Raw genomic sequence first — 15,499 nt, 5'->3', positions numbered from 1 at the left:
ACAATCAGATACCAATAAGGCGAGACCCAGAGAGGGTAGCATGTTGACACCTTCAGAAGTACAAGTTCACATGGCAGGTAGCAACAAGCAGACAGGACTGAACCACCTAAAATGGAATAATTGGGGACTGGGAAACCCACGCATGCAAAGACATCTCCTACACTACCTAGATAGACACAATATCCATATAGACCTGTTGCAGGAAACTCATACAGCCCTAGTGACCGCTCCCACAATTGCTTCACAATGGGCAATGCATAAATACTTCTCCTCCTATTCCTCCTACTCGAGAAAAACGTCCATCCTTGTGCGGAAACAGGCCCCATATGCAGCGAAAGGAGCCATAAACGATCTGCAAGGGAGGTATAACATAATTTGGGGAAGACTGTCCGCCTATTCAATAGCATTGGTTAATTGCTATGGACCCAACATTGATGATGAGATGTTTTACACAACTTTGTGGGTGCTGGTCTTCAGTATTGGTTACTCCTACGTCATTTGGGGCGGGGATTTCAATCTCACTCTAAGCCAACTCTTGATTGCTCTCACCCTCAGCCACAACTCTACACAAAGGCTGAGCGCCAAATACAGTTAATTATGGAGGAGCACTGCCTGTTTGACACATGTAGCTTCGCTCACCGGGCACAGAGGGAGGGAATGTGCTACTCCATGGCCCACTCCAGCTTGTCCAGACTGGACTTCTGGCTGGTGTTCCGGGGACTTGGGCCCTGGATCACTCACACTCAACACCTAGCCAAAACATATTCGGATCACTTCCCAGTTTGTCTGGGGCTATGCCCATTAGGAAACCCCCCCACCCATGTGTCCTGAAGGCTTCCCACACAATCGCTATTAGACACCCCCTTTAGATTGGAACTGGAACTAGAAGAATTCCTCGAACATAACATAGACTCGGTTCCCGGCTTGGTGAAATTCTGGGAGGTCCTAAAGGTGACTCTACGGGGTATTTGTATTGCTAAATCGGAGGGCATCTTAAAAGACATCAGAAATACCTTAGAGGGCCTGGGGAGTAAACTATGGGATTTCAAAGCTGAATTGGCCATTACTGGGGCGGAGAGGGTGCAAGCTGGTATAAGGGAAGCCCTTAGAGAGTATCAAAATACAGCTGAACGTGGACGCTGTTCCATGGTAAATATCACAGAGCAAAATATATGGAGAGGGGGAAGGCCGGGGAACGTGCTAGCAGAGATGACGCGCAAACCCCATTTTTCCAAGGCTATCATGGAGATCCTGGGCGCAGACGGGACCTCCCACAAAACCTCTGCAGATTTTCTGCAGGCTTTTTTGGCGCACTACTCCTTGCTTTATGCACCGCGAAGAGCCCTTATTTGAAAAGGTTGAACTGGGATGACTGAGTGACAACCAAAATACATTTCACACAGCTGACTTTGAAGAGGACAAAATAAGAGCTGCCATTATGCACTGGGGTCAGGCAAAGCTTCTGGGCAGGGTGGGCAGCCGGCTGAATTTTATAAAACGTACATAGACACGCTGGCTCCCTTTCTTAAAAAAACTCTACGAGGAGGCGCTACAGCTTGGAACACTCCTGCATACCATGAGAGAGGCCCTTATTAAATACCTCCCAAAGCTAGGCAAGCCCTTTGACAGCACGGACTCCTACAGGCCCATGTCCTTAATAAATTGCAATGTAAAAGTATTGGCTAAATTATTAGCAAATCGCCTAAGCATGCTGATTGACAGGCTTGTACGACCACCAGACCAGGCAGGTTTCATTCAGGGGAGGGCCATCTCATATAACTTGCACACCCTGTTTTCAATTATACAAGATATAGACCCAGATCTCAATGGGGTGGCGCTCTTTCTTGACGCCACCAAGGCCTTTGACTCCCTAGAGTGGGACTACTTGCTGTCTGTTTTGCAGCGAATGGGCGTTTCCTGAAGATTCTGCGCATGGGTACAGCTATAGATCACAAACGCATGGCAAAATTACTCATCAATGGGCGCTCTCCCCCTCGTTTGATACAACTCGGGGCACAAGGCAGGGTTGCCCTGGTGGTGGAGCCGTTGGCAGCCACTCTCCGGCAACAGATATCCTACTAGACACGTGTTGGTGTCACTCTATGTGGATGACATCACGCTCTATATCAGGGAGCCCCAGGAAAACCTCAGTGGGGTGCTAAGGCAGTTATCAGATTTGAAGGCTACTCAGGCTTCATAATAAACTGGGAGAAATCTCAGATCTTCCTTCTCACCTCTAATTCCTTGCCCTGTTAATCAGATTATCCACTCAGTTGGAATGCATCAGAGTTGAAGTATTTGGGCATAGTGATCAGTAGAAACAGGGAGAAACTCCTGAGAGCAAATTAGGGCAGGGTGTTGTACTCTATAACTGACTCCATTACCAGATGGCGGGGCACAAAAGGATAATTCTAAGCGATTGCGGTACTTATTTATAAACATTCCTTACACCCTGGGTCGTCAATTTTTCAGGTCCCTGAGGACCCAATTAATTTGCCTTGCCTGGGGGGGGTTAGCATCCTAGAATCCAGTGGACCACTCTCACCTTACTTTTCACCAAAGGCGGATTTGAAGAGCCGGATCCTAGACTTTACTACTTGTGTGCACAAACACACTGTGAGCTGTACTGGGTTCACCCTCTGCCATTTATGCCACAGCTAGTAGTGGAACATGGTTACATGGCTCCCACGCTACTGTTGGATTCCTTTGCGTGGACTGGAAATGGACGGGGAATATGTACTCCACGGTGGCCTGCACGAACACAGCATAGAAGTGCATTGCAAAGAAACTGGAAACTCCTATGGTGTACTCCCCACGTTACCATTAGACTATCGTAGCACACCCTGTGAGCCTAACACATGACTTGATAGGGGCCATAGACATCGCCACAGCCTTTTCCCTACCTTTGGCCACCCTCACCTTAGATGCAACTAAGGCTATTGATAGGGTCAACTGGCTCTATCTGAATGACGTACTTAAAAAATTCAACTGTGGGAAGGGTTTTTGCAGAACTATAAACCAGCTTTACGGTGCCCCTTCGGCCAGGTTGTTGGTCAATGGGGCTTTGACAGAAGCCTTTAACATAACCAGAGGTACAAGGCAGGGCTGCCCGTTTTTCCCCCTCCTCTTCAACCTATATATCGAACCGTTTGCCCAGCTTTTGCGGGAGGAGGCTAACATTCCATCTTTTAGGTTTGGTGAATGGGAAAGGCGGGTAGCACTCTATGCAGATGACATCCTGGTTTTTACATCTGATCCAGCAAAGGCATTTCCAGTCGTCATCCAGCGGGCAGAAGAGTTTGGTCATATTTCGGGCTATGACATCAACTCGAGTAAAAGCGAAATAATGGCATGGAATATATCAGATATACAGCTTGGGGTAAACATTTCAACCTCCATGCGTTACCTTGGGTTAAGCGTTACCCAAGAAGTGGGCAGCATTGGTCAAACCAACTTGGACTGAATATACAGGAAGCCAAGACCATTCCGGTGCAATGAGATCAGGAAAAGAAAGAAAGTACACAGCACCCAAGCGAAGGAAGCCCAAGCAATCAGACGCAGCTGGGGTTCAAGCCCACGTCAAGCATACACCAAAACCTCAAAAACCCAAAAGCCTAACCCTACGGGTCTATTTTAGAAAGACTCCATCAAAAACTGCGGAATTAATACAATTATTAGAGCAACACCCGCAAACTTTGGAGGTAACCACTTCTACAACCTCGGACCATTCAGGGTTCGATCGCCAAGTACCAGCGCAAAATTGGGTATTTGACATGATGTCAGCAAAAGAGCCGCCAGAGGTCTATATTTTTGGGTCTACTTGTACTAACCATAACAGGGAAAACTCCCAAACTGTTCCTTTTCAACCAGGCAAGCCCTTCACGTCTCCGGCAGATGACAATGGGCTTGCTCACCTACCGCAATCACAGCTGGAAGACATTATGTGTCCAATAGAGACTTCCCCTTTGCTGCAACAACTTTCACAACTCTCCGTCACCGGACCGATGTCCTTGATCCCGTCTCAGCCATTCATGGGCCTTCCCCAGCAAATAACGACAGTGCAAGTCCACGGGCTAGCTGGGCCAGCGCAATCCAATGGTAGTCACCCACTATCAAATTCGTTAACTTCACCAATAACACCAATAGCATCAACAGACTTGAGTCCTTTACACAAGTTATTTTCGCCTCCTGGCCAAACAAGGACTCCATGTCAAAGACAATCAGCGCAACCAGCAGTTAATGACCAACCCATGTCGGATCTGTCCCTCTTCTTTAAGACCACCCCAAACTCCCCAAGCCCGAGCCTCGCTCCGAATGAAAAACCCAGCACAGAAGAGGACACTACGACTAGTGTCTGCCCACAACTATTGTAGACCCTTCAACAAACTGTAACCGCACTCAACTACCATTCAGTAAAACTAGAGGTGCAGGTAGACTTACTAAATACCCTGGCACTTTTTACGTCAGGGATTGACGGCAAATTAGACAAACTGAACTCACTAATTCTAAGGGCGCAAGCATCCGCGAACTTTGTTAGACCAACGTGCTGCTACTCCCCAATTATTGACTCCCTCTCCCTGCTTCCAGATTGTCTTTCCACTGTCATCAGGGAAGTAAAGCAGCTGAGGGGAGGAAATGTGTTAGCCAAACCCCAACTCCCCAAACATCAAGAATTGGACAAACCACCGGAAGACTCTGGAAATAAAAATGCAAAAACGAAGGAAGAAGAAGCGGACATTACAGGAACAACTAATCGCCCTCCATCGATGAACGGTCACCCTCAGAGCGCTTCAATAAAACCAACCCTGACGGTTGAAAATGGCACTCTCCCGTCACCAACTGGGCTAACTATCCAGCATGCCAGACCTGAGGATGGACGAAACAACAGCTCAGCTTCTGCTCCCGCTCCATCAGTCCCGGTCCCCCCCCCCAGGCCAATTCCTCCTTGCAGCAAGAGAGAGCGCAAACGTCAACGCAAAGCCAGAAACAAACTCAGGGCTAATTCCAACTTGGCCCATCAGAACCTCTTTCCCATTTTTTCGATAGCCGAAAATAAAAAATCTTCTATAGAAACCAGCACAGCGGAACCAACGACAAATGCAACAATAACCTCGAATGGAGCCACTGCGGATTTATCCACTCAAGAACTGACAAGGAGCCCTCAGAGTCAAAAAACATCAACAATTGCCCCAGCAACGATAGCAGAGGGTAGCGATCCCGCAACAAGCACAAGGGTGAGTCCAGTCAGGTCAAGTAACACCGGGCAAAAGATAGCGGCAGGAAAATCTCGGCCTTTAACGGCTCTCCCCCTTTTTGGGAATGAAAACACAACACCAAAACTAAGTTTTACTAAAACCATTTGTAATGACATAGCTACCCAGATCAGTCACACTTCACAATCTAAACGGGTTCCCCTCCGACCACCACAGCAGTTACATAAAAACAGCTCAGATGCAACAATCAAAAAAACGATCTTCAGACCCACAAGTGCTCCAGAGCCGCGAAGCGTTGACCCATCGTGCCATCGGATTTTACTAGCCCCCGAATACAAATCCAAGGGGCGGCACGATATTCTTAACAGATCAAATCTGCTGAAAGTAGCGGAAGGCATATCAGGGCTGGCTGGTCTGGACACAAACAGCATTGAATCCATTGAATTCCTTCCCCCACGAGGAAACCAACCCTCTGAGGTCACCTTTGTAACTTTTGTACAGGTAGACTGGGCAGGAGCCTTTCTCGAACACAAGGCCAAACTGCGGAACTGGGGAATTAGAGTCTACCCTTACTCAACGCCAGGGTATCCAATCACGCTGCTATCTAGAGCAACCACACCCAGCAAGCTGACCCTCACCAAAAATACAGAGCATGAGAGGCCGTTCTCTGTTCTAAAAAGTGCCTCAGGGTCGGACACAGAACTTAAACGCCCCGAAACAGCGGCGAGAAACAAAGAACCAGACCACGTCTGGGGATGGCTAAGCTGTCGAGGAGACTCTCAGGCCCCACTGTCTTGCCTTTACTGGAAGTGCTCAGAGCAAAGATCGCAAAAACAACAAGTGATGGACTGAATGTGGATCAATGTCACACACTCCCCCAGTCAAAAGATCTGGGCCCAAATCCATCGTTTTTTTGCACTCCACACCACCCTGGGTTAGACAATGGCGATATGCAAATCAGCTCTGACCCTGTTGCCCCATGGGAACAGTCCAGTCCGAACTACAAAAGCCATGTCCTTCCCAGAACGGAATCAAGCATCCGAGGACCGGACCGGTTTCGAGGTAACACCTCTCATCAGCCCGGCTAGCTTGACTCCAGTGGTGAGGAGTGCCTGGGACCCACGTCTGGGCATCCCCAGCGCACTTAGGGCGGCAATTGCAAAAACAACAAGTGATGGACTGAATGTGGATCAATGTCACACACTCCCCCAGTCAAAAGATCTGGGCCCAAATCCATCGTTTTTTTGCACTCCACACCACCCTGGGTTAGACAATGGCGATATGCAAATCAGCTCTGACCCTGTTGCCCCATGGGAACAGTCCAGTCCGAACTACAAAAGCCATGTCCTTCCCAGAACGGAATCAAGCATCCGAGGACCGGACCGGTTTCGAGGTAACACCTCTCATCAGCCCGGCTAGCTTGACTCCAGTGGTGTGGAGTGCCTGGGACCCACGTCTGGGCATCCCCAGCGCACTTAGGGCGGCAATTGCAAAAACAACAAGTGATGGACTGAATGTGGATCAATGTCACACACTCCCCCAGTCAAAAGATCTGGGCCCAAATCCATCGTTTTTTTGCACTCCACACCACCCTGGGTTAGACAATGGCGATATGCAAATCAGCTCTGACCCTGTTGCCCCATGGGAACAGTCCAGTCCGAACTACAAAAGCCATGTCCTTCCCAGAACGGAATCAAGCATCCGAGGACCGGACCGGTTTCGAGGTAACACCTCTCATCAGCCCGGCTAGCTTGACTCCAGTGGTGTGGAGTGCCTGGGACCCACGTCTGGGCATCCCCAGCGCACTTAGGGCGGCAATTGCAAAAACAACAAGTGATGGACTGAATGTGGATCAATGTCACACACTCCCCCAGTCAAAAGATCTGGGCCCAAATCCATCGTTTTTTTGCACTCCACACCACCCTGGGTTAGACAATGGCGATATGCAAATCAGCTCTGACCCTGTTGCCCCATGGGAACAGTCCAGTCCGAACTACAAAAGCCATGTCCTTCCCAGAACGGAATCAAGCATCCGAGGACCGGACCGGTTTCGAGGTAACACCTCTCATCAGCCCGGCTAGCTTGACTCCAGTGGTGTGGGAAGGACATGGCTTTTGTAGTTCGGATTGGACTGTTCCCATGGGGCACAGGGTCAGAGCTGATTTGCATATCGCCATTGTCTAACCCAGGGTGGTGTGGAGTGCAAAAAAACGATGGATTTGGGCCCAGATCTTTGGACTGGGATGAATGTGTGACATTGATCCACATTCGGTCCATCACCTGTTTTGTTTGCAATTGCCGCCCTAAGTGCGCTGGGGATGCCCAGACGTGGGTCCCAGGCACTCCACACCACTGGAGTCAAGCTAGCCGGGCTGATGAGAGGTGTTACCTCGAAACCGGTCCGGTCCTCGGATGCTTGATTCCGTTCTGGGAAGGACATGGCTTTTGTAGTTCGGACTGGACTGTTCCCATGGGGCACAGGGTCAGAGCTGATTTGCATATCGCCATTGTCTAACCCAGGGTGGTGTGGAGTGCAAAAAAAAAACGATGGATTTGGGCCCAGATCTTTGGACTGGGATGAATGTGTGACATTGATCCACATTCGGTCCATCACCTGTTTTGTTTGCAATTGCCGCCCTAAGTGCGCTGGGGATGCCCAGACGTGGGTCCCAGGCACTCCACACCACTGGAGTCAAGCTAGCCGGGCTGATGAGAGGTGTTACCTCGAAACCGGTCCGGTCCTCGGATGCTTGATTCCGTTCTGGGAAGGACATGGCTTTTGTAGTTCGGACTGGACTGTTCCCATGGGGCACAGGGTCAGAGCTGATTTGCATATCGCCATTGTCTAACCCAGGGTGGTGTGGAGTGCAAAAAAATGATGGATTTGGGCCCAGATCTTTGGACTGGGATGAATGTGTGACATTGATCCACATTCGGTCCATCACCTGTTTTGTTTGCAATTGCCGCCCTAAGTGCGCTGGGGATGCCCAGACGTGGGTCCCAGGCACTCCACACCACTGGAGTCAAGCTAGCCGGGCTGATGAGAGGTGTTACCTCGAAACCGGTCCGGTCCTCGGATGCTTGATTCCGTTCTGGGAAGGACATGGCTTTTGTAGTTCGGACTGGACTGTTCCCATGGGGCACAGGGTCAGAGCTGATTTGCATATCGCCATTGTCTAACCCAGGGTGGTGTGGAGTGCAAAAAAATGATGGATTTGGGCCCAGATCTTTGGACTGGGATGAATGTGTGACTTTGATCCACATTCGGTCCATCACCTGTTTTGTTTGCAATTGCCGCCCTAAGTGCGCTGGGGATGCCCAGACGTGGGTCCCAGGCACTCCACACCACTGGAGTCAAGCTAGCCGGGCTGATGAGAGGTGTTACCTCGAAACCGGTCCGGTCCTCGGATGCTTGATTCCGTTCTGGGAAGGACATGGCTTTTGTAGTTCGGACTGGACTGTTCCCATTGGGCACAGGGTCAGAGCTGATTTGCATATCGCCATTGTCTAACCCAGGGTGGTGTGGAGTGCAAAAAAACGATGGATTCGGGCCCAGATCTTTGGACTGGGATGAATGTGTGACATTGATCCACATTCGGTCCATCACCTGTTTTGTTTGCAGAGCAAAGATCGGGCCAACACTTTCGTATGGCATAGAGATTTTTAAGGGTAAAATGAACAACACCTTAAATAAATTAACAACTAAACTCTACAAGAAACTGCTTCACCTGCCGAATTCTTCCTCGCCAGCACAGGTCAGACTAGAGCTGGGCTTAATTAACTATGAAGCTTCCAACGTTGGCTCATATCTTAACCTGATCCACAAATTAAGACAGGCAGAAGCAGGTACCCTGGAATTCCTAGTCTGGAACGAAATCAGTGTGTGCAATCCGGGGGGATCATTCGGCCGCCTCCTAAATGACCACATTCAACAAATGTCTGCTGTGGATCTCTGGGCTCTTAATCCAAGCCAGACTGTTTTCAAAAACACAATTAAAAAAGGTATAAGATTCAAATCCCTGATCATGGACAAAGCTCTTCTTGCGAAACGCAGTCACGCCTGGGCAGTAGCCAACTCTTATAAACGATTATCCCCGGCCAATTATCTTTCGACAACATTTTCTTATCATCTAAAGCGATGCCTGATCGCCCTTAGACTAGGAGACTGGCGTTTCCTTCAAAATCTCCCAGTATGGCGTCGAAAAAGGGACGATCTAATGTGCAGATGGTGTGGGGCAGCAAATGAAACTTTTTTGCAAGTGCTTTGTACATGCCCTTTCTTTATTCTCCAACGTAGAGGCCTACTCAGGTCAGAATGGAACAGGCTGGGAGTTCGGACTTGTAGGCACGCCATCATTGCTGCTCTGTCCTTAGAGAATACTGTTTTAAATATAAAATTGGCCAAATTTGTTCAGCAAGTTTACAGTATTTTAGAAAAATTGGAAACGACTAATGCCTTGCTGATAACTGTGTAGAATGATATGTACTTTAACTTCATCTGCATTGTCCGGGAGTGCTAATTTTTAAATTGACACGCTGCAGTAAGCACTGATAAGAAGGCCAAATTTTATTTTGTTTTTTAACTCTTTTAATCTGCAAAATTGTACTTAATGTGTTGGCAGAATCTTTTAAAGATAAGTTTTTATATATCTAAATAAAGGAATTATTATTATTACAGTGAGAGTAAAAGGCTTTTGAAATCTTGGACTCACTTACCACTTTCTATAATGGGTAGGGTAAATCTGGTCAAAATGTGTATTCTTCCAAAGTTCACGTTCATTTTTAATCCTATCCCCATGGTATTTGACCTTAAAACGATTGAGAAAATGCCAGCGAGAAATTAACTCCTTCATTTGGAATTACAAATCCACCAGAATAGCATGGAAAAAGTTGAGGAGAAGAAGAGAGAAGGGAGGTCTTGCTCTGGCGGATCTAATATATTATGCATGGGCCTTCCAGATGTCACACTCTAGGATGCTTTTAAAAATGCCATCTAATCTTCCTATTGGGTCAATGTATATAGCTATGCTAATTGGGGCGAATCTAGCAGTAGATGGATTCATGTTCAAGTTTGGGAGTCAGAAATTTAAAAAAAAAATCAAACTTAAAATTTTACAGTCATGGACTAATGCATGGCTTATCATTAGAAAAAGATTGGGGTTGTCTTACTATTCTAATTTCGCCCCAATCTGGGACTCGCCTGGTCTACCACCATGTTTGAGAGATAGTCTGCCTTCCATAGTAGAACAAGCCGGGATTACAAGATGGGGTCAACTATTGAAGGAAGGATCGCTAATAGCCTGGGATGAGTTATACGACCACGCTGGCCCCGGGCTTTCTAGATTTAAGTACATTCAACTGGAAAGCTGGGCGAGATCCCAGTGCCGCATAGACACCCATCTTGGGAAGGCTAGTATACTGGAGCAACGGTTAGTGGAATGACCAATGGGAGGAAAAGAGGTAGCCATATGGTATTGGCAGTTGTTGGAGGAAATTGATGGGGAGTTTGTCCTTCCAGATGAGCTATGGGGGGAGGTGACTGGCCTTCATTGTGAGGAGATGTGGCTAAACTCCTTCGGTCTTCTTCATAAAATCGTGAAACCATCATGGCTAAGACGAAATCATCTCTTTTCAGCTCATCGCGCATATATAACACCGTTGAAACTTTCTAAATTTCTCCCGGAGAAAAAGTGCAATAAATGTAACTTTATCGGAGCATGTGACATTCACATGTTCTTGGACTGCCCTGACATTGCCAGGTTTTGGGAGGAAGTGAAGAATACCTTAAACTCTATTCTAAATGCATCCTTGTCAATAACTCTACCACTTATCATCTTTGGTTTGGAAGATAACATCACTGGCAAAGCAAGGTCCTTCCTCTTCTACGCAATTTTACTGGCCAGAAGGCAAATCTGTATACATTGGGTAGAGAAAACAGCCCCATCACACTCTGGGTGGCTCTCGTCTCTATATGAAACATCTAAAGCTGACCTCAATAGATCATGTAGTAAACGTAACTTGGCTTTTTGGGATCTGTTGATCGAGTGGAGATAGTATTCCGGGGGTTTTTTTCCCCCCGGGTTCTGTGATTATGCCATGAATACTCCTTGCACCGGGTCTAGCCTCGTTACGATATTGGTCCTGCAGGTTGAAATATACCTAGATGGAGTCAGCGCAAGCCCCTCTTGTTTTGGGACCTCTCTGCCACCAATATAACAACTCGCGTCCTGGCACAATAGAAAGGAAAAAGGCCCCGCTCCAAAGTCAAGGACTCGCAAGGTGGTTTGTATCTCCCATATTGAGGGTAAGGCAAATAAGGGCAAAAAGAAAAAAAAATACCCTGTTAGCCATGAGGGAATTTTCTGCTGCATGCGGCGCCACTACACTATAAGCACACAGGGCGGATTTGTACCACAGTGGGAAATTCTGTGACAGAGAGTTCTTCGGGGGTGCGACTCCTCTCCGATGGAACTGTTTCTGTACATTAGACTGAGGCAAGATGCTGCGGTATTCACCCCCACCTTTTTAAGAGGAGCCGCCAACCATAGCACCCTTGCATGCTATGCTTCAGGCCGCAAGCTCTTCACATGTGGTGGCGCAACTGTACCGAAGTGTGCTGACTGCAAGGAAGCAGCCCCAGGACAAGTCACTGGAAAACTGGCAGGGAGAATATGGCTTTCAGCTTGAAGATGCTGTTAGCAGACTGGAAAGATAACAGCCAGCAGCAGGTTACGGATAATTCATTATAAATATACATAGGATGTACTATACCTCGGCACGAATGTATAGGTACCGCCTGAGACCCACAGATCGCTGCGAGAGATGTTGCGCAGAGGGAGCTGACTTTGTCCATCTGGCCTGGTCCTGTAGACTTGTTTTCAACTACTGGGAGAAAGTCTAGAATGCTATATTCTAAATGGTGGGAGCGAATGTAAGCCTTCCCCACTCAACGCATTGCTTGGTTTCACAGAGTGCATAGAGGTATCTGTTGGAAGATTTGTGTACCTGGGTTTGCTGCTGGCCAAGTGAAGGGTTGCGTGCAGATGGGGGTGGGGAAGGGCTGCTAAATTCAAGGAATCGATGCAAGATTTGGTATACTGCCAAGAATAATTACCTACATACTCAGAATTATTGCCACTTAGCTCAAGACCCCGAGACATATGGGAGCCAATAAAGACTTACCTAATGCACACCCCTCAAGAAGCAGGCACTCCAGGTGCCCCACATGCACTACAATGGCACAATATTTCCTAACTAACTCCCCATGCGACGCCACTGATGAGAAGGTCAAAACTCTCAAGTCAGATGTCATGCTGACCAGATGTAAAAGTGCTACTTCACTATGCCTTGATTGTGTAGAAAACAGCACGGGTTTTATTGCTTAATGTTACTCTTATGCTATGACAAAAGTACCTGCCTGTAATACTGAAAAGTCAATTCTGTGAAATTGCTGTCTGAAATCTCAATAAAAAGAAATTTAAAAAAAGCCACATAAACACACACAGAGGCAGCTCCTCCATTGTAGCGGAGGAGCGTCGCCCCACTCAAGTGCCCCCCCCAAAGGCCCAGAGATGGAAAATACAATTTAAATCATTACCATTTTCATTTTCATCGTCCTGCCTGAGCTAAGCGTCAGGACGGGGCGGGCCTCCTCAGTGACAACAGGTAGGAGTGGTGGGCAGAGGGCTGTCTTTGCACTTGATCAAAGTGTCCATGTCTTTTTGGCCGGCCATCTTGCAACTGTCAGCCTGACATGCGCATGTTAAAGCTCTCAACCGACCTGTCTTAAGACAGCTAGGTTGAGAGAAAGTGCAGGCATGCAGTGCCCTCGAGAGCACTGTGAGAGACCCCTCCCACCAATCAGGGCACTGTTCATATGCTGGGTAACAGCATGTGAGCAGGCCAGGAGTCCTCGATGGAGTTTGCTGAGGCTGCACTGCCAGTCCCAGCAGAAGAGTTCGGAGTGGGGAGGCCGTCCTCCATCATGATCTGGTAAGTGTTCTTCTTTTATTCTTTTATTTCTTTTTTCTTTTATTTTCCTGCATGAGCACACCCCCATTTGCCCGCCTCCCCTCCCTCAGTAGATGCCAGCCGCCACATGATATAGCCTTTGTTCTATTGCAATCTTGGTCATCATGATAAAATGTTACGCGTAGGTACAGAAACTATTTGTGTTGCCATTGATGCACACCACCACCAATATCAAGTCTACTTTCTCAAGTGTCTGGAAGGAAAGAAAACAGAAAGTATTTTAGCCAATTAACCTTCAAGTCAGACGCTCCACCAAAACCCAAGTGTGAGCACTATGTCAGCTTCGTCTGTAGAAACATCTCTAAGGTATATCAGTATGTCGTCAATGTAAAGAGAGACTGCATGAACTCTGTCACCCAGAGGAATGCCCCAGCTAGCCCCCCTACTGTGCAGTCTAACAGCCATAGACTCCATTGCAAGGGCAAAGAGGAGGAGTGACAAAGGACAGCCCTGCCTGGTACTTATAAGAACAGCAAGTGGATCAGAGTTGTGTCGTCCAACTCCAACCCACACAATTGGGCCAGTGTAGAGCAGTTTAAACATGTTTATCATGCATCTGCCTAATCCTAACCTCTCTAATAATGCAAACAGGTAGTTCCTCTCCAGGGAGTCAAATGCCTTTTCCAGGTCCAGGACCGTACAGGCTGCATGAGTCCAGGGCCTGGCGGCAGATGCCTTGACCCTGAAGAATCTGCGTTGCCGGAGTGAAGTGCTCGTCCCTGGCACAAAATAATTATGGTCAGGAAGAACATGGTGAGGAAGCAATAGCAATATATGCTCAGCCAATATTTTGCTTAAAAGTTAGCATTGAAAATGGTTAAAGGTCTATAAGAGAAGAGATCAGCCGCCTCTCTGTACAGCTTTGGGATGAATGCAATAAGAGCTTCCCTCAGAGAGGGGTAGTCTGTTCTCTGCAGCTTCGGAGTCAAAAACTTTTACCAATTTCTGGATCAAAAGATTGGGGTATGCCCAATAGAATTTCAACAGAGGCCTGTTGGGGCAAAGAGTTCTATCCATCCCTAGGCAGCGTATTGCTTCCCTTAATTTAGCTGGGGTGATGGGTGCATCTTGTGTTTGGCATTGCTATGAGGTAATCAAAAGTACCAGTATAATGTCTATGAAACACAGTAATGATATTGATAGAACTGCTGTGGGTAGTACTATTTAATGTATACTAGTGAGAGAAGGCAGCATGCATTTCAAACTGTGTATACACAGTATTGTTTGGTGTAAGCTGAATAGAAGAAATAGGGGGTAGCGGGCATGCTCCTGTTTGACCAACCAAGCCAGCAAAGTGCTTGCTCTTTCACCTACTGTGTTTTTGCTACTTGAGCAATATAACAGACACACTGAAACTGTTCAAGTAAGGTGGGGCCCTTGGTGCAAGGAGCTGTGACAACCCATTTGTAGGAGATATCATTTGCAGCTTTGCTTTCACCACATGTAGCTTCAAATCTAAACTTTAGTACAATAGCCTGTGATTGCGACTTTAAATGCTTCCCATTTTATAGCATAGGAGGAGGCTGAATTGTGGTTAAGATCAAAATAGTCAGTGATTTTGTTGTGCAGTGTGGTCGAACAGAGAAGTCCTGCAACAGAGTGGATTGGAGCCGCCATGTTGGTATTGGAGGGGGCACTGGCTCCCAGAGAAATCTTGGCAGGAGAAGATTGTGGTCAGGAACGGTATAGCCCAGGTAATCTATGTGGGTGCTTAGGGAGCATATGGAAGAAGAACACACTGTGCGGTTGAGTCTTACATGGAGGTCATCTGTTGGGAGAACAGAAAGAGTAGACCCTAACGTCAGCATTGTGTTGTCACCCAGTATCTTCCAGAGTCTAATTTTCCAACCAACGGAAACATGTTTGGGGTTATGTGCCTTTGGTGCTTGCCTAAGAGGGCAAAACAATCTAAGGATACATATAGTACACATTTAAAATCCCCAACTTGTATCCAGGGGATATCATTCATTAGTGCAAGATGACCTGATATGCAAGATGATCTAATAGCCTACTCAGAAAGAAGGCCCCTCAGTGCTGGGAGCATATATTCTACCAAGACACCCCTCGACTGGGACATACCTTACCTCCTTATTTATAATGGTAATGCAGGGTTGAAAAAAGAACCCATCCTTGAGTCAAATAATGCTCCCCTGGCAAAAGCAAAGAAATTAGAGGTAAATACCTACCAGCTCCAGCACCTTTGAAGGCATGTTAATTCTGTCTATATGGTGTGAGACTCTTAGAACAGAGCTGTA

The sequence above is a fragment of the Lissotriton vulgaris genome, chromosome 4_1, assembly GCF_964263255.1.
Source record: "Lissotriton vulgaris chromosome 4_1, aLisVul1.2, whole genome shotgun sequence".
Taxonomy (NCBI): Eukaryota; Metazoa; Chordata; class Amphibia; order Caudata; family Salamandridae; genus Lissotriton; species Lissotriton vulgaris.
Note: the sequence above shows the minus strand (reverse complement) of the source record.